This window comes from Lissotriton helveticus, chromosome 6 (assembly GCF_964261635.1).
Source record: "Lissotriton helveticus chromosome 6, aLisHel1.1, whole genome shotgun sequence".
Lineage (NCBI taxonomy): Eukaryota > Metazoa > Chordata > Amphibia > Caudata > Salamandridae > Lissotriton > Lissotriton helveticus.
Genome location: NC_136067.1, coordinates 876,003,288 through 876,026,763, shown reverse-complemented (window position 1 = coordinate 876,026,763; position 23,476 = coordinate 876,003,288). Strand labels below are relative to the sequence as shown.

Sequence of the window (23,476 nt, the reverse complement as noted above, 5' to 3'; positions counted from 1 at the left end):
GTAATGCTACTAATTGTTGGGTGTGTGGTCGGCTCCCCCCTTACCAGACACCGAAGGGAGTTCTGCCACTCTTTCCCTATCCGTTTTCACACAATGGTTCGTGTGGAGCATGGTTTACGTTGACATCATCTTTAGACGACAAGTCCCTTTTGAATAGAACATGTGTCCCAGACGAGAAAGGTCTTTCCCATAGGACAGGGTTAGATCTAGAAAATGAAGTATATGATCTAGGTAATTTCTCCTCCAATTTCATGGTTTTGGATGTTCAGTCCGAGACCACTCCAGATTTGCCTGATATAACAGTTCTACCAGTGAAAGGTGAATTATGTGTTAGAAAGAATGGTTCAGTACATCTAGGACACAGTGATTGTACTACTGTGGTCGAGTATAGTGACAGTGGGAAATCTACTTTCAAAGCCTCACGTCATTCATATTTTATATGTGGTCAGACCGCATATGTACGTTTGCCCCTAGATTGGGATGGAACATGTTACATTGCCTTCCTACTGCCACCAGTTTTTCTAGCCCCATCCGATTATCACAGAAATATACATCTAGTACACGTCAGACATAGAAGGGAGATCGAGTCCCCAATTGTCGATCAGACTGAAACTGCCTTAAAACAGTACACAGATTTCAATAAAGGTTTCTTTTTCTTCATAGGTCCTGTCCAGAATAGTAAATTAATACGCAGGTTAACCAGAACCCTTGAAGCAGTAGTGAATGAGACTACTTCCGCCCTAGGTAACTTAACAGAAGAGTAATCTGCTATGAGATTTGTCGTTCTTCAGAACCGCCTTGTTCTTGACGTCATATTAGCCGATAGGGGCGGAGCTTGTAGAGTCATCGGATCTAGTTGTTGCGTTTTCATTCCTAATAACCCACCGTCTGTACGTCATATTAGCCGACAGGGGCGGAGCTTGTAGAGTCATCGGATCTAGTTGTTGCGTTTTCATTCCTAATAACGCACCGTCTGTATATTCAGCTATAACAAGACTTCATAAAATAGCCCATCAGTTACACCAGAATCCAGGCACCTGGACATGGTCCGGTTGGCTCTGGAATATAATATCTGCCTGGGGATGGAAAGTACTGTCATTCCTAGGGATAGTAGTTATGATCATATTCAGTTGTTGTCACTGTTTACAATGTGGCCCTGCGATTTGCGGCTTGTGCGCTACCTCTTGTATTCCAAGTCCAAAGTCCCATTCCCAGAGGATAAGAGACGAGCAAATGATGCTATATGAACAGATAGATGGTATCATGAATATTGATGTTTCCTGAAGGAAACGTAGGGAACAAGGAGGGAATGAGGAAAATTGAATTTTGCCCTGTCATGTGTCCCTACGTGTTCCCCATTATATGTTATATGTGCATGATCGATATGCATATTCATCCCTCGCCCGAAAACAGACGCAATTATGGTTGTGTCCAACGTTAGTATGCCAGTTATCCAGTCCCCCCTGAAAGCAACAAGTATTAGGCCTATGTTGCCAACGTCTTTACACTGTGCACGTTAATTCATCGAGTTGTCCCCGTTTATAGGCCTCACAGGGCCCGGACACCAGATTCAAGACTCAAGTCTCCTGAAACCACTCCGAGGAGCGATGCAGCCCCTCCTGCATCCCTGACCCTTCACTTACTTTCTGCCAAGCAGCGCGGTGCCCGGCCTGGCCTGCCTGCCTGTCTGCCAAGAATATGTTATGCCTCTAGTTATCAGTTTAGCTCCCCGGCTTCACATTCCTAGCTAACGAACCGCTTAAACATCTTCATCTATAGTCTAGCTTTTCTGTCTCCATGCAAGAGAATTACTGAATTAATGTCCATAGAAGATTCATAGCACACACAAAATACACTAAGAAATATATGTATGCACCAGCCTTAGTGACAAGTAGCCTTTACCCTGATGACTTTTAGATTCTATCAACATGTTCTCCAAACACGAGATATCAGATATGCTATAGGTACATGTCGTCCTGACATCCCAGACTTTAGTCTCCTCTTCTAGTGCCAGAAGTCAGAGCCCCCAGTTTTCCCCAGTTACACGTCATGACTCGTTTGCGCGCACCAGTAGGTTAAAGGTTCCAGCTGCCCAGGTAGCCCCCTCCATGTATCCACCCACTTATGACACTTCTGTGACGTTTACATCACATGTCTCCATGCACGCCCTGTGCACGCCTTCTTTTCACGCCCATGTGTTCTTATCTTTCGTTTGTCATTTGTTACGCCTACTGTATTCAATGCAATTGTACTGTTTTACTATATATACTGTATAATGTTAATGAGACGTTGCAGCTGCCATTTCCTTTTTCCCTGTGTCTGTCCCTTCCTGAACCTTTGCAGGTGATGGAACCCGATGGTCCATTGGCTCGAGCCATCTAATTAAAGCCCGTATGACTCAGATACCACGGATTTTGCCTCTTATTTATTGAGCTATCCTTTTCAGTTAATGCATAGAAAAATAGTACCGGTAATTATTTATTTATTTACCACACCATAAAAGGTATCCTGCGACTGGAAAATACTCTTTGCAGTGGTACTGCGGAAGGGCTAACAGATATGCGATGATATAATGGCATGCATTTGTTGGAAAACAAGATTGTACATCAGGGAAGAGAGATGAGACTGCCTGCTGACAGTATAAGTGATGCTCAGTGATGGACGTTCTGTAACTACAAATTTTGAATAAAGAAAAGTTTTTAAAAAAAGAAAAAAGGGATGGGCTGAATGGGTGACCTAGTACTGAACATCTGTGTGCAAACATGTACAGGGGAATCCTTTCAGCAGAATGGTGGAGTGCGGTGTCATGGCAAAATTAATGATGATGTGCTCCAACATTCGGAAAATGCATGGAAGCAAGAAATGTGCAATAATATGGGACAACCCTGCACTTTCACAAGCACTGGTGCCATATTTAGCGTGGCACCAGTGCTTGGGAAAATGCAGGGGTGCCTCGTAACATAGTACATAGAGGTCATCCCTGCATTCAGAACATGTAGGCGTGCAGCACAGCAGATTTTGCTGCAACTCAATGCTACAACATCTTCTCATGAATATGCCTTATTGTGGTTGAGGTAATATCCATGTTATGCACACACAGGGTGGGATCAATACTCTACAAGACCAATCATCATAAACACTAATTTGGGGATAAAACGTACATGGAATAAGGCACTCACAATTGTTGTGGGGGTTCTTGAAGCCATTATTGTCCCCTTGTGCGAACAAGGGGTGCCCAGCTGTAAAACAGGGAATAGGAATAATAATCAGTCAAGTGGCACTTGTATCGTGTCGTCACAACTTATCTACATCGAACATCTAGTAATTTAAACCATGTGTAGGTTCATGTTGCATAGATGAAGGGGTGTGAAATGACTGACTCACAGACAACACGTGCTCAGTGAAGGATTGTGTTGTACAAGATAATCGGGGGACAATATGTGCTTCTCTTGTGACTACAATTTGAGAGTGGTAGTAACATCATTCATCACTGAACCTACTATTGACAGCTGAGTGTCAGAAGACACCTAACCTACATAACTTGTATTTCAAACACTGCAAGGTGTTGTTATTTTCCATCTCACCAGCACATCAGACTCTGAGACATCAGTCTAACATTATACTCACATACTTGGAAGCATTTAAACAGTCACCATATTGCCAACAGAGAAACATAGTGTGGATGCTCGTGTGGCATTGTGTCATGTTCATTAAGTACAAGGTGGTGCAGTGGCACTTAGTGTTTCTTAGGCAACCTTGTAAATATGGTCCTTATCACTGTAGTCCACTACTCCAAGGGGGCAGGCAATAGGTTCGGGGTGGGCACAGGTGTGGCCGGCACCGATCGGAGGTAGGAGGGTGGGAAGGGGGAGGGGATGCGTGCGGTCGGGAAGAGACTGCTGGAGAGGGAGAGGAGGTGGGGGAAGCGGCTAAGAAATCTTTTAATTACAAACGTACCTTTTCAACGCTTCCTCGCACGTCCCCCCTCCGTAGACCTCCGTCACTCGGAGTCGTCCGCAGGAAGCACACCAAGGCTCCCAGTCAGCCAATCACAACACTGAAGCGTTTTGATTGGTCTGAGGGACGTTTTTCGGTGCTCAGATGCTGACTGGAGGCCTAGGCAAGTTCTTCATGTAGGCTGCAGCGAAGTGCACATGACTGTTTTGGGCAGCCCAAGAGGGCAGTCCAAGCAGTCATTACGCACTTTAGGAGGGTGCAACCACTCCTACCCTTCCCCTGCCTCCTCATGCAAAGCTGCGGGTGAAAGTAGCAGAAAATATAATGATAATGACGTGAGTTATTATAATTGTATTTTCTCTATCTTTCACTGCAAAAATGCAGTGGGGCAATGCATGAATTTACAGTGAGATATAGTTTTTATGCAGGAGGGTGTCTCTTCATGCACAAAAACCTTTAACCCTACAGCGCATGCACATTCTGAACATGGCAGCAGGGTGCCTGCACAAGTGCTAGACAGGTAACTTAACACAAGCACTATAGGATGCACATTGGTATCTCTTCTCTAACACTCATACAGTGCATCCCTGTCCTGTAAAAATATCAGACTGTGGCATTGGCAAATTGGCCACAGCTCCACAGTCTGTGGATTTTGGGTACACATGCCCCTATGTTCAGCATGACATAACACAACAAGTTGCATATATCTATTGGCCACAGGGGACATGGAGTCTTCAGGCTGTTTCTGACCTGACATATAAACATTGTGTAAAGTTATTGTAGAGAATAATTTAAATACTCCTTGCTTCTTTTTTCTTCTCCTTTTTACTTCCTTAACAGCATCCCAGTGTAACAGTCGTCTCCACTCCACTGGGATCAACCTTCAGCTCTGAAGGAATCTCCCTTACATTCTAAATTCTACTTGGCAACTCTACAGTTATATTCATGGGACACACAGTGTGAAAGCAGAAAATCTATTTTATATATTTACCACCTTACCTGCCAACGATGATGCCCAGGTGGTCCAAGAGATCGCCCTCCCCCCAACGCAATCCTGCCACCGATGTTTTATTTGGTGGACCGGTCTGACCACACTAAAGATGTGCAGCGGTACCAGTCACTTTGCGGACCTTGACAGGGTAGCCCACCAATACACGTCACTCATTCTCAACCATCCTGGGGTGTTAAAAGTTCACCAGCCAGAGGAATCCCCAAATGCATTTTCTGACATCCACACCTCCCTTCCTTCCCCAACATCTTCCCCCATAGTCCTGTGCCCACTAAGAAATAAAATCTAACCTAAACTAACACTAACTAACCAATAATTAATTATACACCCAGTAGACAGACACCCAACGAGTACAAACGCAAAAAAACTGACGAATATGCAACACCGGACTAGACAGGGACAGTAAGGGACAGCATACTATACACCACAACTTCTCCAAACACAACCACACAGCTCCAAGGACGCCAACAGTGTGAGGGAAAGTGAAAGTGAAAGTGTACAGCACAATTCCTGGTTACAGGATGCTTGCTGACATCACTTCCTGTGCATTTGCGGCAAATTTTTGGAGTTGGGGACGTTTTTTGCTGCTAAAGGTTCAGAGTAAAAATTTCCATTGACAACTCATATACTTTGTGAGTTTTTTGTATTACGGTTATGAAAACTACACGCTAATGTGTAAAGCAGTAAAAGATAAAATAACAGTAAGTGGTATTTGACCTGTAATTGTACCATTGTTTTAGCTGTTGCATGCCTGGCAAGTCTATGGCTATGGCATGTGACATATGTTAGGCATGTAGCTTTCCTTGGTCAGATGTCTTTGGTTTAAAATGTATATAGACTCTCAACAAAAAATCCTTCACAGAATCATGATGCGCCATACTTCACAATGTTTGATTGGCAAAACATGCAATTGTACAGGTTATACTATCTTCCATATGCTGTATATGTGGCAAGTATTCACCCAATTCCAGTTACGTGTGTACTACTGTCATGGGATTGAGAGGCACACTTATGTGCAAACAAAGCATTTACTACTTGTGCTATAGATTTTGGGGCATGCATACAAGGCGCAACCGCCAAAGGAACGTCACTTTCGTTAATGCGCTGGTGATGTTAAAATCATCCCCATTTTTACAGTGTTGCACAAAGCCACTTAACATGCATTAACGCCCCTTGTTCATATTCGCCTTCCCACATCAGTCCATGACAGCAAGGGGTTGGCAAATTGGTGTTGGGTTGGAAGTTCCACCACAACACCCATAGCTTTTGATGCAACCCCATATTTACACATCTACGGCTGTGGCAACTTTAACAGCTTTGAGAAGGCAACATTAGACAGGCAAGACAAGGAGAAATGTATTAAGTTTGCCTGCATTTCTGGTCATTCCATGTTTGCTGCTTTCTGCAGCACACATGGATTAGGCAATTTCCCTTTCTAGATTATTTTTGCGCAGGAAGGTGTCCCTTCATGCACTTAATAAACAACCATGCAACAGAGTCACCCTTGCAAATGGCGCAAGTGTGCCTGCACTGGCACTGCCAGATTTGTTGGCACCAGCGCAAGGGCGCACACAAGGATGCACCATAAATACGGTACATATGCCTCATCCCTGTGTGTTAAGACAAGATATAGTGCTGTGTTACCAATCTTTGCACAACACCAGCCTTAGACCTTTCTTCATAGATTACTCCTAGCAATTCTGAATGGCAATTTCCTGTTTTAATGTGGGCAGCAGCATGGATCAGACATTTGAAGAGCAAACTACGAGGAAAATGCAATGATTGATCCTCGTATCACCCTTCTTAAGTGTAGGAGAGTAGGGTCTGCTATCCTATGGTCACCCCAATGTTTGCTTTTTGCTTCACTGGTTTTCGACTTAATGTGGCTGTGGGCCTGCCAATTAGACCCCCAGCCTGCTTTTCTCTCTCTAAATTCACAGACATGTACTATAGGTACATAACCAATTTGGTACTGGACACCTTGTCAGCCCCTATCCAGTGCACACTAGGTGCCAAGGGCATAGGTGCATTCAAGGCTTACCAGGGGCTGCAGCATATCTTTTGCCACCCCTGGCTGGTACTTAAATCGACACAACTGGCTGTTCCCACAGCTGGGGCAAGGTGGGGTACTCACCCCTTGCTTAGATGTAGTATACCTATGTCTAAACCTATATCTGGACACATCTATACCTATCAGTCACTCCTATGGCAGGCCTTTACAGTCCTGGAGGCAGAGTGCTTGGTTTTATGTGAGATGGTGCTCTAGCATGAGCTGAGCCTGTCTGCAGTGTTGGGACCAATTCCTTAATGCTGTTCCAGTGATACTGCCATACCATATACTCTTAAATGCATTATAATCCTTACGGTTATTGCAACTCTGGTTTGGCTTTATCAAAACATGTCGTGTTTGGTGTCATACACATTGGAATACTATCCCCTTGCCAGTCCTGGTAATGGGGATAGCATCCCACCCTTCTAGAGGGTGAAGACATGTTACTTACTGAAAACGCGGTTAATCCTAACTAGAGCCCCAGCAGCACAAAATGGGTGCTGCTGCCACAGACACATGTCTGGCCTTCTGCTGCTGACCGAAACTCGGCAGAGGGCGCCTGGACAAAGGGTTTCCTGTCACAGGGAGGTGTCACACCACCCCAGACAGGAGATAGTGGATTGTAGCAGGGAGGGTTGAAAGAAGCAAGACACTGCCTGGGGCGCACAAGGTGTCCCTGGGCAGATTCCAGTCAAACCGGTTCTGGGGCCATCCAGCCCCAGTCCTGGCGCGAAACTGGACAAAGGGAAAGGGGTGTAATCACCCCCTTCCCAGGTCCCACCCATAGGAGGGACCTAGCAGGTAGTCCAGCCCCCAGATTTGGAATATAGGTGGGAGCAGTGCCAAAGCACATCAGATTATCCTGACTGAAACTTATGAAATGAAACTCTGGACCCTTCGACATCCCACTCGACGTGGAAGACTGAAGAATCTCCCTTGTGGTCAAGGAGTGACCACCCTGTGCAAACAGGCACCATCCAGCACCTCAACATTTGCTTTGTTGCAGTTCCCGCCAGAACTCGAGCGACAGAGATTGACAAGACTCAGCTTGCCTGCCTTCTAACAGCCCGATCCACAGTCCCTGCAGAGCTGAGACCCGTGAAGGTGACCTGAAGCGTGGGAGCGGCCATCTTGGAAGAACTACAAAGCACTGACCGTGCAGCATCCGAGGCTCCCTTGAAGCTGTGCATTGGAGTCTGAGAAGCTCCAGCCCCGAGCAGCTTGTGCACCGAAGCTCACCCCTCCACACTCGACGAATGCTGCGTGTGGCCCTTTTGCATTTTCCTGCTTGACGCGCTGGTCCGGTCGCTTGCCTGTTGGCTAGTGGCCCCAGTACCGACGAAACCTTGAATTTACACAGCTAGTCTGGTTGCTCCAGACTGGCCCTCGCTCCCCTGAAAAGGAGCACCTGCTCAGACCTTGCTGGTCTGAGTATTAAGCCATCTTTGAATCCTGCGTGGGTTGCATTTGCCAATGCCTGTTGACTCCGATCTTGAAGCCGACACCGCCAATAGCGAGAATATTTGTGGGACAGCTCGTGAGTTACTCCAGGACATCCTCGGTGCCCCAGAAATCACGTGGCAGCGGAGAGAAGCTATATGACATCGACCCGATTGCGCCCAACATTGCCTTGTTCCTTCCTGGTTCCTTCCTGGTCACTGGATAGTGACCCAGACTCTGTCCCCTCTGCTTTTAGGTACTCTACAACTTCAATCCACCCTTGGATTGCACCGGACACTTCTCTTCTGGACGCCTGCAGTATCTTCATCTCCAGGCACCCTAGATCTTCGTGACGAAACCCGACACATCTTTGCACCTGTGCACCCGCTTCCTGTGGGTGAGGTAACTCTTGAACGCCGGTGTTCCTATAGTGGTTTACATCTCTAGTGTCTAACTCTAAAGTTTTGTCCTTCTAGTCCAGTCGGAAGACTCTTAAAACTGTAACTCGATAACTTTTACGCACCATTGACTTTACATTGGTACAAGCTTGTGCTTTAGGCACTGCACCCGAATCCCGCGGGCTACTTCCGTCCTAACTGCTGTTAGTCCAGTGTAGTCCAAGCGATTCACAAGGCCCTAGGCCTTACCCCTGATCGATTAGTGATTGTTATACCACTTTATTGATATATGGTTTGAGTGGCTACCGGCCTCATCCAAATTGTGCAACTTGTCTATGTTATACTGTGCTTTTATTTAAACGCTTGTGCTTCATTGCTCATAAAGAGTAGTGGGGATTATTCTAAGAATAAATACATATATTTTGATAATATATAACTTGTGTGGGGTCCTTTCATTTGATATTACAGGATTGCATATGGTAAAACAGCTGGCTTCACATGTTCTCTTGAGTTAAGCCTTTAGGCTGCTTAGTCCATGCTACCTCTAGGATAGCTTGTCTATAAGGTTGACTTACAACCACCACCATAAGGGATTGTTTGGACTGATATAAGGTGCCCCCAGAATTGTAGACATCGTACATCAGGCCAACTTCTCACATTGGTGAGCAGCGGTACGGATTTGAGCTTGCTGTTGTTTTACCTTTGCAATCTTTTATCAAATTGAAAGATCACATTAAGTACCATAGGTACATATAAATAAAAGCTTAGCATATTTAAGTTCTACTGAACTTAGTAGTTGTAGGTAGAAGGGCTTAGCACACCCTGACTACAACTCACTAGCAAGGTACAGTAGGAAAACACTTAGTGTAGGTAGGTGCATCACTTACACCAAACTAGAGTCATGTCTGGCACAGGTGAAGCTACAGGCTCTCTACCTGTGACGGTTGACCCTCCACAGGCAACCTCCAACTATGACAAATTCAGCCATAGAGACTTGAGTGCCTTGTGCACTGCAAGGAAGCTGAGAAAGGGTCACAACCCTACCATTCCTATCATGATAGCCATCCTAGAAAAGGATGATCTTGAGAGAAACAGAATAGTTCCCTCAGTGTCAGGAGAAGGAGTGAATCCCCCAGATAATGAGAACACCTTCCTAGAAGTAGACAATGAGGAGGCAGACCCTGAATCAGAAGGTGATGAGTCAGATCATGGTCAGAGGGATATCCAGGTGCCAGTGGTAAGGCTTAGCCAAGCCAACTTGGCCCTACATGGGAATGGAGAAGGACACTTCCCCAGACCCAATAGCAGGATTCTCCCAGGCAATAGGAGAGAGAGAACCCCTTCAAGGGATTCTCACATTTCTAGTGCCTCAAGGGAATCACAGAGAGGAATGACTTCCCCTCAAAGAAGAGAGCAGAAAGCCAGGATGAGAGCAGTTAATCTCCTAATAGAAAGAGAGGAATTAGCCCTGGCCCAAGCTAGACTAGCTTTTGCAAGAGAGCAGAAGTTAAGTGGGGAGATCCCCACTGGTGGCAGCATTATCCCAAGAGATAAAGACAGGTCCTATGATCATAGAAACCTGAGTAAGATTGTGCCCCCCTATAGAGATGGGGATGATATCCAAAAATGGATAACTGCTTTGGAGAGGGCTTGCATGGTACAGCAGGTCCCTCAAGAACAGTGGGCAGCAATCTTGTGGCTCTCCTTTTCTGAGAAAGGGAGAGATAAGCTCCTCACAGTTAGACCTGAGGATGCTAAAAACTACTCTGTCTTGAAGAGTGCTCTTATTGAAGGGTTTGGCCTAACCACTGAGCAATACAGGTTGTTGTTCAGAGACACCCAAAAAGCACAGACTCAAGACTGGACTGATTTTGTTGATTGTGCCACTAAGGCTCTGGGGGGTTGGTTGCAGGGAAGTAAAGTTTCAGACTATACAGGATTGTACAATCTTATAATGAGAGAGCAGATCCTTAATAACTGTACAAACCAGCTGTTGCATCAACACCTTGTAGACTCTGATCTGACCTCTCCCCAAGAATTGGGAAAGAAGGCAGACAAATGGGTCAGAACAAGGGTTAAGCAGAAACCCCAGAACCAAGGAGGTGATCAGAAGAAAGCAGACCAGAAGGGTGGAGATAAGAAAGAAAAAGACCAGAAGTCTTCCACAGACCCCCAAAATAGTAATAAGGAGGGTGGTTCCCAGAATGGTAACAAGAAAAAGAAGAATGATGGCCCAAAGAAACCTTGGTGCAACTTTTGTAAGTCCACGTCTCATTGAGGAAGTGAATGCACTAAGAGAAATCCAGTTTCTACCACTGCAGCCCTTAAGGCACCTGCACCCCCTAGTGCAGTTAGCAGTGGTAGTGCACAACCCAAGGCTATAGTGGGGCTAACCCTGGGTACTGAGATGGAGTCTGGCTTAGTCAGAATCCCTACTCAGGCAGTTCTGATCTGTGAGGGGGACATAGCTATGTCCTCTACTATAAGTCCTAATAACTTGGGCAAGTACAGGCAGACGCCTTTAATTAATGAGAAACTGGCTCAGGCCTACAGGGACACTTGTGCCAGTGTCACTATGGTGACACCTAACTTTGTGGACCCTGAACAGATGATACTAGGTGAGAATTACCTAGTGACCAACGCTAGCAATGCCACCACTACACATAGTGTGGCTGTTGTTAACTTCTCCTGGGGAGGGGTAACTGGCCTCAAGAAAGTTGTTGTTAGTGCAGACCTCCCAGTTGATTGTTTGTTGGGCAATGATCTTGAGGAATCCTTATGGTCAGAAGTGGAGTACAGGACTCATGCAGAAATGCTAGGGATTTCAGCCCATGTCCTTGCTGTAACCAGGTCCCAGGCCAAGAAGTGCCTACCTGAACCTGTGGTGGATCTTGGAACAATAGACCAACCACAACCCAAGAGAAGGAGCAAGAGGGTCAAGGCAGTGCCTTCCCACTTGCCCCAGGTTGAGGATCAGACCTCACAAGAGGGTGATTCTGTGATCCAAGAGGAGACTGTCTCTGAAGAGCTTGAACCTGATCAGGTTGAGTTTCTGGGGACAGGGGGACCCTCAAGGGCAGACCTGGGGCAGGCTCAGTTGACTTGCCCTTCACTTGAACCCCTCAGACAGCAAGCTGCTGCTGAGGCTGCAGGGAATGCTCAAGGTACCCATAGAATGTATTGGAATGATGGGCTCCTTTATTCAGAGGCTAGAGACCCCAAGCCTGGTGCAACCAGGAGGTTGGTTATACCTCTGCAATTTAGGGGCTTCCTTCTAACCTTGGCCCATGATATTCCCCTTGCAGGACACTTAGGCCAGAACAAGACTTGGGACAGGCTTGTCTCTCACTTTCACTGGCCTCACATGTCAGAAGATGCCAAGGAGTTTTGTCGCTCCTGTGTCACCTGCCAAGCCAGTGGCAAATCAGGTGGCACCACAAAGGCCCGCCTTATACCTCTACCTGTGGTGGGGGTGCCCTTTGAGAGAGTTGGGATTGACATTGTTGGACCAATGGATCCCCAAACAGCATCTGGGCACAGATTTATCCTGGTGGTAGTGGATCATGCCACCAGTTACCCAGAGGCAATTCCCCTGAGGACCACAACAGCTCCTGTTGTGGCGAGGGCCTTACTTGGAATTTTCTCCAGAGTGGGCTTTCCAAAGGAGGTACTTTCAGACAGAGGTACCAACTTCATGTCTGGATACTTAAAAGCAATGTGGAAAGAGTGTGGAGTGAACTATAAGTTCACCACACCCTATCATCCTCAGTGCAATGGGCTTGTGGAGAGATTCAACAAGACCCTAAAGGGAATGATAAAAGGATTACCTGAAAAGCTCAGGCGTAGATGGGATATCCTTTTACCCTGCTTACTCTTTGCTTACAGAGAGGTCCCACAGAAGGGAGTTGGCTACAGCCCTTTTGAACTTTTGTTTGGCCACCCTGTGAGGGGTCCATTGTGTCTTGTGAAGGAAGGATGGGAGTTACCTCTCAAAAAGTCTAAATTTGATATTGTGGACTATGTACTTGGTCTCCGCTCCAGGATGGCTGAGTACATGGAGAAGCGGTACAAAAGGGGGTGGTGACGGACGGAGCATCTGAATCAATCAAACACTCACACCCAGTCAATTGATCTGGGTGTAATCCATCACCGTTCTTTAGCCCACTCTGCCACCCCAGTTCAGACATGGCTATATGCAAATCAGTCTGACCCTGTGCCTCATGGGAACAGTCCAGCCCGAACTGCCAAGCCATGTCTTCCCTGGACCGGAACCAAGCTTCCGAGGACCGGTTTCTGGCATTCCAGCCGTCTTCAGCCCGGCTTGCTTGAATCCAGTGGCAAAGTGAGCAAGGGACTCACGTCTGAGCATACCCTGCCACACTTATGGTGGCCAAAAGCGGTACAAAAGGGGGTGGTGACGGACGGAGCATCTGAATCAATCAAACACTCACACCCAGTCAATTGATCTGGGTTTAATCCATCACCGTTCTTTAGCCCACTCTGCCACCCCAGTTCAGACATGGCTATATACAAATCAGTCTGACCCTGTGCCTCATGGGAACAGTCCAGCGTGAACTGCCAAGCCATGTCTTCCCTGGACCGGAACCAAGCTTCCGAGGACCGGTTTCTGGCATTCCAGCCGTCTTCAGCCCGGCTTGCTTGAATCCAGTGGCAAAGTGAGCAAGGGACTCACGTCTGAGCATATCCGTCCATCACCACCCCCTTGAGTACATGGAGAAAGCATCCAAAAACCTGGAGGCCAGCCAAGAATTACAGAAAGCTTGGCATGACCAAAAGGCTGTTCTGACTGAGTACCAGCCAGGGCAGAAGGTGTGGGTGTTGGAGCCAGTGGGCCCAGCAGCTCTCCAGGACAAATGGTCTGGACCCCACACCATACTGGAAAAGAAGGGAGAGGTCACCTACTTGGTGGATCTTGGAACCCCTAGGAGCCCCCACAGGGTGCTCCATGTAAACAGGTTGAAAGCATTTGTTGACAGAGAAGACATGGGCTTGCTCATGGCTACAGATGGGGATCAGGAGGAAGAGAGTGACCCTCTCCCAGACCTGCTTTCCCAAAACCCTGATGATGGCTCAGTTGATGGAGTAGCCTTGGCAGGCAGCCTCACTGACCAGCAACAGATGGACTGCAGACAGGTTTTGCAAGCCCATAGACACATGTTTTCACTTACACCCAGTCAAACTAACTGGTTCACCCATGAGGTGGACACTGGTGACAGTCTGCCTCTGAAGAATAAGATCTACAGGCAACCTGATCATGTCAGGGGTTGTATAAAGGCGGAGGTGCAGAAAATGTTAGACCTTTGAGTGATTGAGCCATCAGAGAGCCCCTGGGCCAGCCCAGTAGTCCTTGTGCTAAAACCTCATACCAAAGATGGAAAGAGAGAAACGAGATTTTGTGTGGACTATACAGGTCTCAATGCTGTCACTAGGACAGATGCTCATCCCATTCCAAGGGCAGATGAGCTCATTGATAAGTTGGCTTCTGCCAAATTTCTGAGCACATTTGATTTGACAGCTGGCTATTGGCAAATCAGGTTAGCTGAAGAGTCTAAAGCCAAAACAGCATTCTCTACCCCCAGTGGACATTATCAGTTTGTGGTGATGCCCTTTGGTTTGAAGAATGCACCTGCCACCTTCCAAAGGTTGGTGAATCAAGTCCTTTCTGGGTTGGATGACTTTTGTGCAGCATATCTAGATGATATTGCTGTCTTTAGCTCTACCTGGGAGGTTCACCTGATCCACCTGAAGAAGGTTCTGGAGGCCCTGCAAAAGGCAGGCCTGACTATCAAGGCTACCAAGTGCCAGATAGGGCAGAGCAAGGTTGTGTACTTGGGCCACCTAGTAGGTGGGGGTCAAGTTCAACCATTGGAGAGCAAGATCCAGACCATACAGGACTGGGCTCCTCCAACTACCCAGACACAAGTCAGAGCCTTCTTGGGCCTGACTGGGTATTACAGGAAATTTGTAAAGAACTATGGGTCCATTGTGACACCATTGAATGATCTGACATCCAAGAAGATGCCCAAAAAGGTTCAGTGGACAGTTAGCTGTCAAAGGGCATTTGATGACCTGAAGAAGGCCATGTGCTCTGCACCAATCCTTAAGAGTCCTGACTACTCCAAACAGTTCATTGTTCAAACAGATGCTTCTGAGTTGGGGGTGGGAGCTGTGCTTTCACAACTTAATGTAGATGGTCAAGACCAGCCCATTGCTTTCATTAGCAGAAGGCTGACCCCCAGAGAAAAACGTTGGTCAGCCATTGAGAGGGAGGCCTTTGCTGTGGTTTGGGCCCTGAAGAAGCTGAGGCCATACTTGTTTGGTACTCACTTCCTAATTCAGACAGACCATAAGCCCCTCTTGTGGCTTAATCAGATGAAGGGTGAAAACCCCAAACTACTCAGGTGGTCCATTTCCCTACAGGGGATGGACTTTACAGTGGAGCACCGCCCAGGGACTGGCCATGGTAATGCAGATGGTCTCTCCAGGTACTTCCACTTAGAACATGAAGACTTATCTGTCAAGGTTAAGTTTAATGTTCCTGCGTTTGGGGGGGGGGTTGTGTAGGAGAGTAGAGTCTGCTATCCTATGGTCACCCCAATTTTTGCTTTTTGCTTCACTGGTTTTCGACTTAATGTGGCTGTGGGCCTGCTAATCAGACCCCCAGCCTGCTGTTCTCTCTCTAAATTCACAGACATGTACTATAGGTACATAACCAATTTGGTACTGGACACCTTGTCAGCCCCTATCCAGTGCACACTAGGTGCCAAGGGCATAGGTGCATCCAAGGCCTACCAGGGGCTGCAGCATATCTTTTGCCACCCCTGGCTGGTACTTAAATCGACACAACTGGCTGTTCCCACAGCTGGGGCAAGGTGGGGTACTCACCCCTTGCTTAGATGTAGTATACCTATGTCTAAACCTATATCTGGACACATCTATACCTATCAGTCACTCCTATGGCAGGCCTTTACAGTCCTAGAGGCAGAGTGCTTGGTTTTATGTGAGATGGTGCTCTAGCATGAGCTGAGCCTGTCTGCAGTGTTGGGAACAATTCCTTAATGCTGTTCCAGTGATACTGCCATACCATATACTCTTAAGTGCATTATAATCCTTACGGTTATTGCAACTCTGGTTTGGCTTTATCAAAACATGTCGTTTTTGTGTCATACACATTGGAATACTATCCCCTTGCCAGTCCTGGTAATGGGGATAGCATCCCACCCTTCTAGAGGGTGAAGACATGTTACTTACTGAAAACACAGTTAATCCTAACCAGAGCCCCAGCATCACAAAATGGGTGATGCTGCCACAGACACATGTCTGGCCTCCTGCTGCTGACCGAAACTCGGCAGAGGACGCCTGGACAAAGGGTTTCCTGTCATAGGGAGGTGTCACACCACCCCAGACAGGAGATAGTGGATTGTAGCAGGGAGGGTTGAAAGAAACTAGACACTGCCTGGGCCGCACAAGGTGTCCCTGGGCAGATTCCAGTCAAACATGTTCTGGGGCCATCCAGCTCCAGTCCTGGCGCGAAACTGGACAAAGGGAACGGGGTGTAACCACCCCCTTCCCAGGTCCCACCCATAGGAGGGACCTAGCAGGTAGTCCAGCCCCCAGATTTGGAATATAGGTGGGAGCAGTGCCAATGCACATCAGATTATCCTGACTGAAACTTTTGAAACGAAACTCTAGACCCTTCGACATCCCACTCGACGTGGAAGACTGAAGAATCTCCCTTGTGGTCAAGGAGTGACCACCCTGTGCAAACAGGCACCATCCAGCACCTCAACATTTGCTTTGTTGCAGTTCCCGCCGGAACTCGAGCGACAGAGATCAACAAGACCCAGCTTGCCTGCCTTCTAACAGCCTGGTCCACAGTCCCTGCAGAGCTGAGACCCATGGAGGCGACCTGAAGCGTGGGAGCGGCCATCTTGGAAGAACTACGAAGCGCTGACCGTGCAGCATCCAAGGCTCCCTCGAAGCTGTGCATTGGAGTCTGAGAAGCTCCAGCCCCGAGCAGCTTGTGCACCGAAGCTCACCCCTCCACACTTGACGAGTGCTGCATGGGGCCCTTTTGCATTTTCCTGCTCGACGCGTTGGTCCGGTCGCTTGCCTGTTGGCTAGTGGCCCCAGTACCGACGAAACCTTGAATTTACACACCTAGTCTGTTTGCTCCAGACTGGCCCTCGCTCCCCTGAAAAGGAGCACCCGCTCAGACCTTGCTGGTCCGAGTATTAAGCCATCTTCGAATCCTGCGTGGGTTGCATTTGCCAAAGCCTGTTGACTCTGATCTTGAACCCGACACTGCCAACAGCGAGAGCCTTTGTGGGACAACTCGTGATTCACTCCAGGACATCCTCGGTGCCCCAGAGACTACGTGGCAGCGGAGAGAAGCTAAACGACATCGACCTGATTGCGCCCGACATTGCCTGGTTCCTTCCTGGTTCCTTCCTGGTCACTGGCTAGTGACCCAGACTCTGTCCCCTCTGCTTTCAGGTACTCTACAACTTCGATCCACCCTTGTAATTCTGGGGAGGCATCATGGGGATAAGTATGCTGCAGCAGAAGACACACTGCAAAACCCTTTGCACCAACCTTTCACACTAAGTGAAGCATGTACATTTGGCTAAATTTCAATGCAGCATTCAGCCACTTTACGTGGTTTGACACCACTTTGTCAATCAGGAGAAGAGGAGTCTGCCATCAGAATGTCACTGAAAATGACACTCTGTTGGCAGTATCCCCTGGTAAATATGGCACTAAGTAGTTATAACACATTAGACATGTCCTTTTACATGGGGAAATTTGTAGAATTGTATCCTGCATGCTGTTGCAAAAGTTGCTCATGTCTCACTATGTTCTTGGGCCCATATGTGCATGAATGTGTGGGGAGATTGTAGCATAGGATGATGTGACATTCATATGATATTTGTGTGTGTTCATGAGTGTTGTGCAGATACCCGGTGACAGACAATACTATGAGACATGACCATTTCCTAGGAGTGCATGCTCTTATTTGTGTTCAACTATGCTTGAAAATGTATAGATATGTTGACAGGTGTAGTGTTAACAAGTACCTAGATTGGCGGTAGAGGGAAGCATGACGGCCGGAAGCTAACGGCCGTGACGGAGCTCCTCCCCCTGTGTATGGCGTTTGATCTTCGCTAGCGGTTGGCGGTGGACGCAGTGGCAGCTCTGATTGCCTTCGGTTTTCCTCTCTCCTTGCTTATTGTTGCCTCAAGAGTTTATCGTTTCCGAGGGGGAAAAAAGCCTCTTACACGTTGGCCCTCGGTAAGACCCCTGTAATTGCGAGATATTTTCGTTGCGAGGGATATAACAATGAGTCCCTGCCTGTCGCTGTAGATATTCCCACGCATCCGAGGGGGGCGAGCTTAGCCTGGGGGTGCAGGGAACGAGTAAATTGTGGGGGTATATTTGACATTGGGGTTACTTCAGTAGTTGCCCGAATCTATCCCACACAGGATCTTGGCAGTAAGGAGCGGGAGCCTTGTATGGAGAAAAGTGGTCACAACGCTGCTAGCCTATACTCTAGCGCCCACCCAAGTAATCTGGGTTGTCCTTTGACAATATCCACTTCTGTGGTTGGGGTCAGTCGCTATACATTGCGAAATCAGGCTGCCAGTATAGCGCCAGTGCCCTCGAAACTGTCTATTTCCCCACCAGTAATCCAAATAAAAGCTACCTCCCGTAAAGTGAAGGGGAACCATAGTGGTGCAGATACCCCACCGGGGAGAGGGAGAGGTAGGAAAAAAACAAAGGGCGGTGCATCTGTTGCACCAAGAGTCACTCCATCACTGAAGTCCTTTTATAAAGTCCTTTCCTTTGGTACTTCAGATAGAGCTAAAAGGATGGCTACAATTAGTCCCACAATCACTATGGTGGCAGAAGATACTACTTTAGCTATGGCTCCTGCAGTGGCTTCAGCTTCAGCTAGCAGTACTTCCATATCTTTCCAGCCTAGCTCACTTCCTCAGCTTTTTTCGTCCCCGGTGCAGGATATGGTGCACCCAACAGTAGAACTCTCAAATAGGTTTTCTGCTTAGGAAATCCATGGCACTGAGCAGGCCGATCTGGGGGATTTAAAGGATGATGCAACCAGTCCTAAAGGAGAAGGTCCCCATGGAGAAGGTCCCCATTTACCCATTAAAGGCACACCTACAGATAACACTCTACAGACAATGTCAGTTCCTGGAACTTTGGCAGACATCCTACTGGGGTTAAAGGAGGACATTGGGAAGCGATTCACAATTTCAGAGACAAATAAGATCGCCATCCAGGCGTCCTGTGAGGCGTTGGCCCGAAAAGTTGAGGAAGTTTCATTAAGGACAGATGCACTAGAAGTGGAGCTACCTAAGATCAAGGAAGCCCTAAGTACCTCTGCAGGTGCTATGGATAAGCTGGTACAGCAGAATCGGGAGATGAAGGATGATATCGAGAGGCTTGAAAACCACTCAAGGAAGAATAATCTTAAATTTTTTAACGTCCCTGAAGATCTGGAAGAGAGCGACATAAAGGCATTTGTGGTAGTGCTCCTTAAAACGACAATTCTGAAGGATTCCCCAGATGTCGATTTAGATCTACTAGCTGACATCCAGAGGGTCCATCGGCACCCATATAGGTGGAACCCAGGGAAGGAGCGCCCTAGGAAGATTTTGGTGAACTTCCTTACTTATGCCACCAAAGAAAGTATTTTGTCCCTGGCCCTTAAAACAGGCTCTATAAAGTCAACTTCCTTTTCCAGCCCATTTACTTTTACAGTACGCTAAGATATCTCCCATATAACTGCTACAAAACAATGGGAGATGGGCAAGAGATTGGCAACATTTAACTCCTTGGGGCCCCGTGCCCCGCTGAAATTCCCTGCATCACTCTGCGTAATGTGGAATAATCACATGTACAACATACGCCAGATTGAGGATGCAGACAGTTTGGTTGAAAAGATCAGGGCAGGCAGCAAGGGGGGAAGTGGAGAGCTGATGCAAGTAGTTGTGCGGTAGGGATGGGCGACGCAGTTGCGTAAATGAACAGCAGGGCTAGTAACTCGCTACACATTATTCATAGCATATGTTATTTGTCCACTCGTTAGACAGCCGCCACTATTGACAATTTTTGTATCGTATTATTTATACACCACACTCAATCATACACAGAGGGCGGGCATCCGTTTAAGAGCCTATGCTCAGGAAGAAAGGGAGGGTTCCCCAGGGAGGAAGGGGGCTTCGGGGCTCACGGGGGGGGGAAGGAGGGGTAAGGGGGGCACGGGTGGGGTGGCAAGGGGAGAAAAGAAAAAATGGAGTCCTCATTTCACCTTAATCTTCAAGAGTTTCCAAGTGAACAGACGGGCGTATGGGTGTTCAGTTAAGGAGTGGGAGACGGAGGTCAACTAATGACTTGTAATAAGATACCATTTATATCTTGGACTGTCAACGGGCCCCGGTGTCCCAGGAGACGTAGGCTGATATTGAAATTTTTGGAACAATCTCTGGCCAAAGTAATTCTTCTCCAAGAAACCCACCTAAGTTCCACTGAGAGTAAAGAGATTTTTGGGAAACTTAGATGGATAGGATAATTTTGCTGTTCCGGGCAGATGGTGGCAAATAAGGGAGTTGCAATTCTGATTAAGACTGGGATCGGAGGATCCATAAAGTCAGTATTAACTGACCAGTCAGGAAGATGGGTCTTGGCGCAGGCTGACTTCAGTGGAAGTGAACAGACAATTGTATCTTACTACGGACCGAATACAGTTGATTCTGCCTGTCTATTCAGAGTTCAGTCCAATTTGGTGGAGGTCACTCCTTATGTGGTTATAGGAGGTGACTTTAATGTCCTTCTTGACCCCTGAGGGGATCGATCTAATTATAGCCAGTATGTTGCTGCCCCGCGATCCCGTCGGGCCATGGTCAACATGATGCATGAGTTAGGTCTAATGGATGCCTGGAAGGTCAAGAGGGGGACGGCTCCTGGTTTCACTTATTTTAGCAAAAAACATGGGCATGCGTCAAGATTGGACTATGTCCTTGTGGATAGGCCATGTTTAGAGGCCCTGGTTGATATTAGAATACTCCCTAGCATCCTATCTGATCATGCCCCCATTATGTTTACTCTCCTAACTGGTAGGGCTAGGGGTATCTCAACATCTAGATGGACTCTGAAAAGGGCTGTTTTAAATAATCAGGATATAGTCACTGCGGTCAGTACATCTACCGATAACTATTTCTCTGACAACATTGCCTCAGCTCCACTCGAGTTTGTTTGGGATGCTTGTAATGCCCATATTCGAGGACAGCTCCATAGCCTGACAAGCTCATATAATAGGGAGGAGGCAATGAAATTTAAAAATCTGGAAGATAAAATCTCGTCTTTAGAGATCATAAGACTGAGCACTCACCCAGATAACTTGCCACAGGTATTAGTTGATCTGGAACGCCTCCGCTTAGAATATCGAGGGCTGTTAGATCTAAAAGTCAAGGGACAATGGGCTGTACATGCTATGGAGAACTACAAATATGGCGAAAAAGCTGGGGCAATTTTGGCCCGTAAGATTAAAGCAGATCGGGTGAGGAACAACATAAATAGGCTAATTATAGATGATCAGGCAACCATATCCTGTCTCCAGGAGGATATGGAAAAACATTTGCTTTCCCTGTTCTCTAAATTATATGAGGAGGAACCGTCCCCAAGCTCTGTTAACACCTTTCGGTGGTTGGAGAGTAAGGCTCTACCCAGTTTAACAGATGAGAGCCGAGATATGCTCAATAGCCCCTTTTCGAGGAAGAAATTAAATCTTATATCAAAAAAATAAAGAACAACATCGGACCTTCAGCGTGACCGTCCCGCCGTACCAGTCCAAATACCATCCGTTGGATCTGGGGGTCCCCCAAGGCTCCTCGCTGAGTCCTACGTTGTTTAATCTATATGTAAGGCCGCTAGCTGAGGTTGTCCGGCAATGGGGTATGACAATGGTGTCATACGCCGATGACACCCAGCTAGAGGTCACGATCAGCGGGGATGCCGATGTGGATGCACCCAGATTCCAACAAGGACTGCAGGCGGTCGCGGGCTGGATGACGTCCAACTGTCTCCAGCTGAACGCCAGTAAGACCGAGGTCATGATTTTTGCCAAACAACCGGAACTTTGGGGAGGCAGATGGTGGCCAGGGGATCTGGGTCCTACACCTACCCCAGTCTCTGAGCTTAAAAACCTCGGGGTATGGTTGGACCCTTCCCTTACGTTTGCTTGCCACACTAAACGTACGGCGGCCTGTTGTTTTGGCATTCTACGGGGGCTCCGTCCTGTGCTTAAGTTTTTTGATGCCGCCACCAGGCAACTTGTGATCCAAGCCACTGTCATCTCTAGGCTGGATTATGCGAGCTCCCTATTGGTTGGCCTGAACCAGGCAGAAATTGGTCGCCTGCAGCGAATCCAGAATGCCGCTGCGAGATCGGTGGTAGGACTACCCAGATCATGTCCTACCTCCAGTACCCTGCGCTCGCTGCATTGGCTCCCGGTGGCTCAGCGGATCCAGTTCAAGGTCCTCTGTGTCACCTATAAAATACTTAAGGGGTCCCCGGCTATGATCTTGTCCAAACTTCTGGTCCATTACATCCCAGCGCGAGCCTTAAGATCTGCTGATTTAGAACTGGCTGTTGTCCATCGCTTTAAACGCAGTAGAGCTGGCGGACGTTCTTTCCAAGTCCGTGCGGCTGTGCTTTGGAATTCCCTTCCCCCGGCGATCCGCGCCCTCAGGGACCTGCTCTCCTTTCGCCGTGCGGTAAAAACCTTCCTGTTCCCCTAGTTTTATTTTTATGTTTGTTGTTCCGTTGTGTTGTGCTGCTACCTTGTCGCGGCGCCAGGACGCTCCTTCGCTGGAGCATCTGTGCGCCTAATAAAAGTGCATAACATAACATAACATAACATAACAAAGCGGCCGGGCCAGATGCCCTTCCCGGTGAAGTGTATAAAGTGTTTCAGGATGTCTTGGTGCCAAGGCTATGTGAACTGTTTAACTATGTTTACAACCCAGAGGGTAGGGCCCCGCCATCGTGGAAAGGGTCCACAATTGTGCTTATATTAAAACCAGGGAAGGACCCCCTTAAGGCAGACTCTTTTAGGCCCATCTCCCTGCTAAACGCGGATTATAAGATCTTTATCAGCGTTTTGGCAGGGAGATTGGCTAAATTGGCCCCACAACTCATCAATTCTGACCAGAAAGGTTTTATACCTGGAAGATGCAGCCACGAGTTGACCTTGCAATTGATTGGCAGTATAGACTTAGTGGTGGCGCGGTCGGAGCCCTTGGCGGTGGCCGCATATGACTCTGCAAAGGCCTTCGACCGTGTCAACTGGGGCTTCTTGTGGGATGTATTGAGTACCTTGGGTTTTGGTGTAACCTTTATCCAAACATTGATAGGGTTTATGAGGGCGCCTTGGCTGCGATATTATTAAATGGCTTCTTGACATCGCGTTTTAATATAAAGAGGGGAACTAGGCAGGGGTGCCCCATTTCGCCCCTCCTGTTCGACCTCTATATCGAGACTCTGGCACAGGCCTTGCGGATCGATGACTTGATTACACCCTTT

General features: G+C 47.6%; 1 long non-coding RNA gene across 1 annotated transcript in view; it reads right to left on the bottom strand.

The window, feature by feature from the left end:
- The window catches only part of LOC144761566 (uncharacterized), a 111,160-nt gene that overhangs the window by 13,808 nt on the left and 73,876 nt on the right, over positions 1–23,476 (bottom strand). The window contains exon 2 of the long non-coding RNA XR_013595790.1: positions 3,162–3,239. This is a non-coding gene — a long non-coding RNA (uncharacterized LOC144761566). The remainder of the gene's footprint in view (positions 1–3,161; positions 3,240–23,476) is intronic.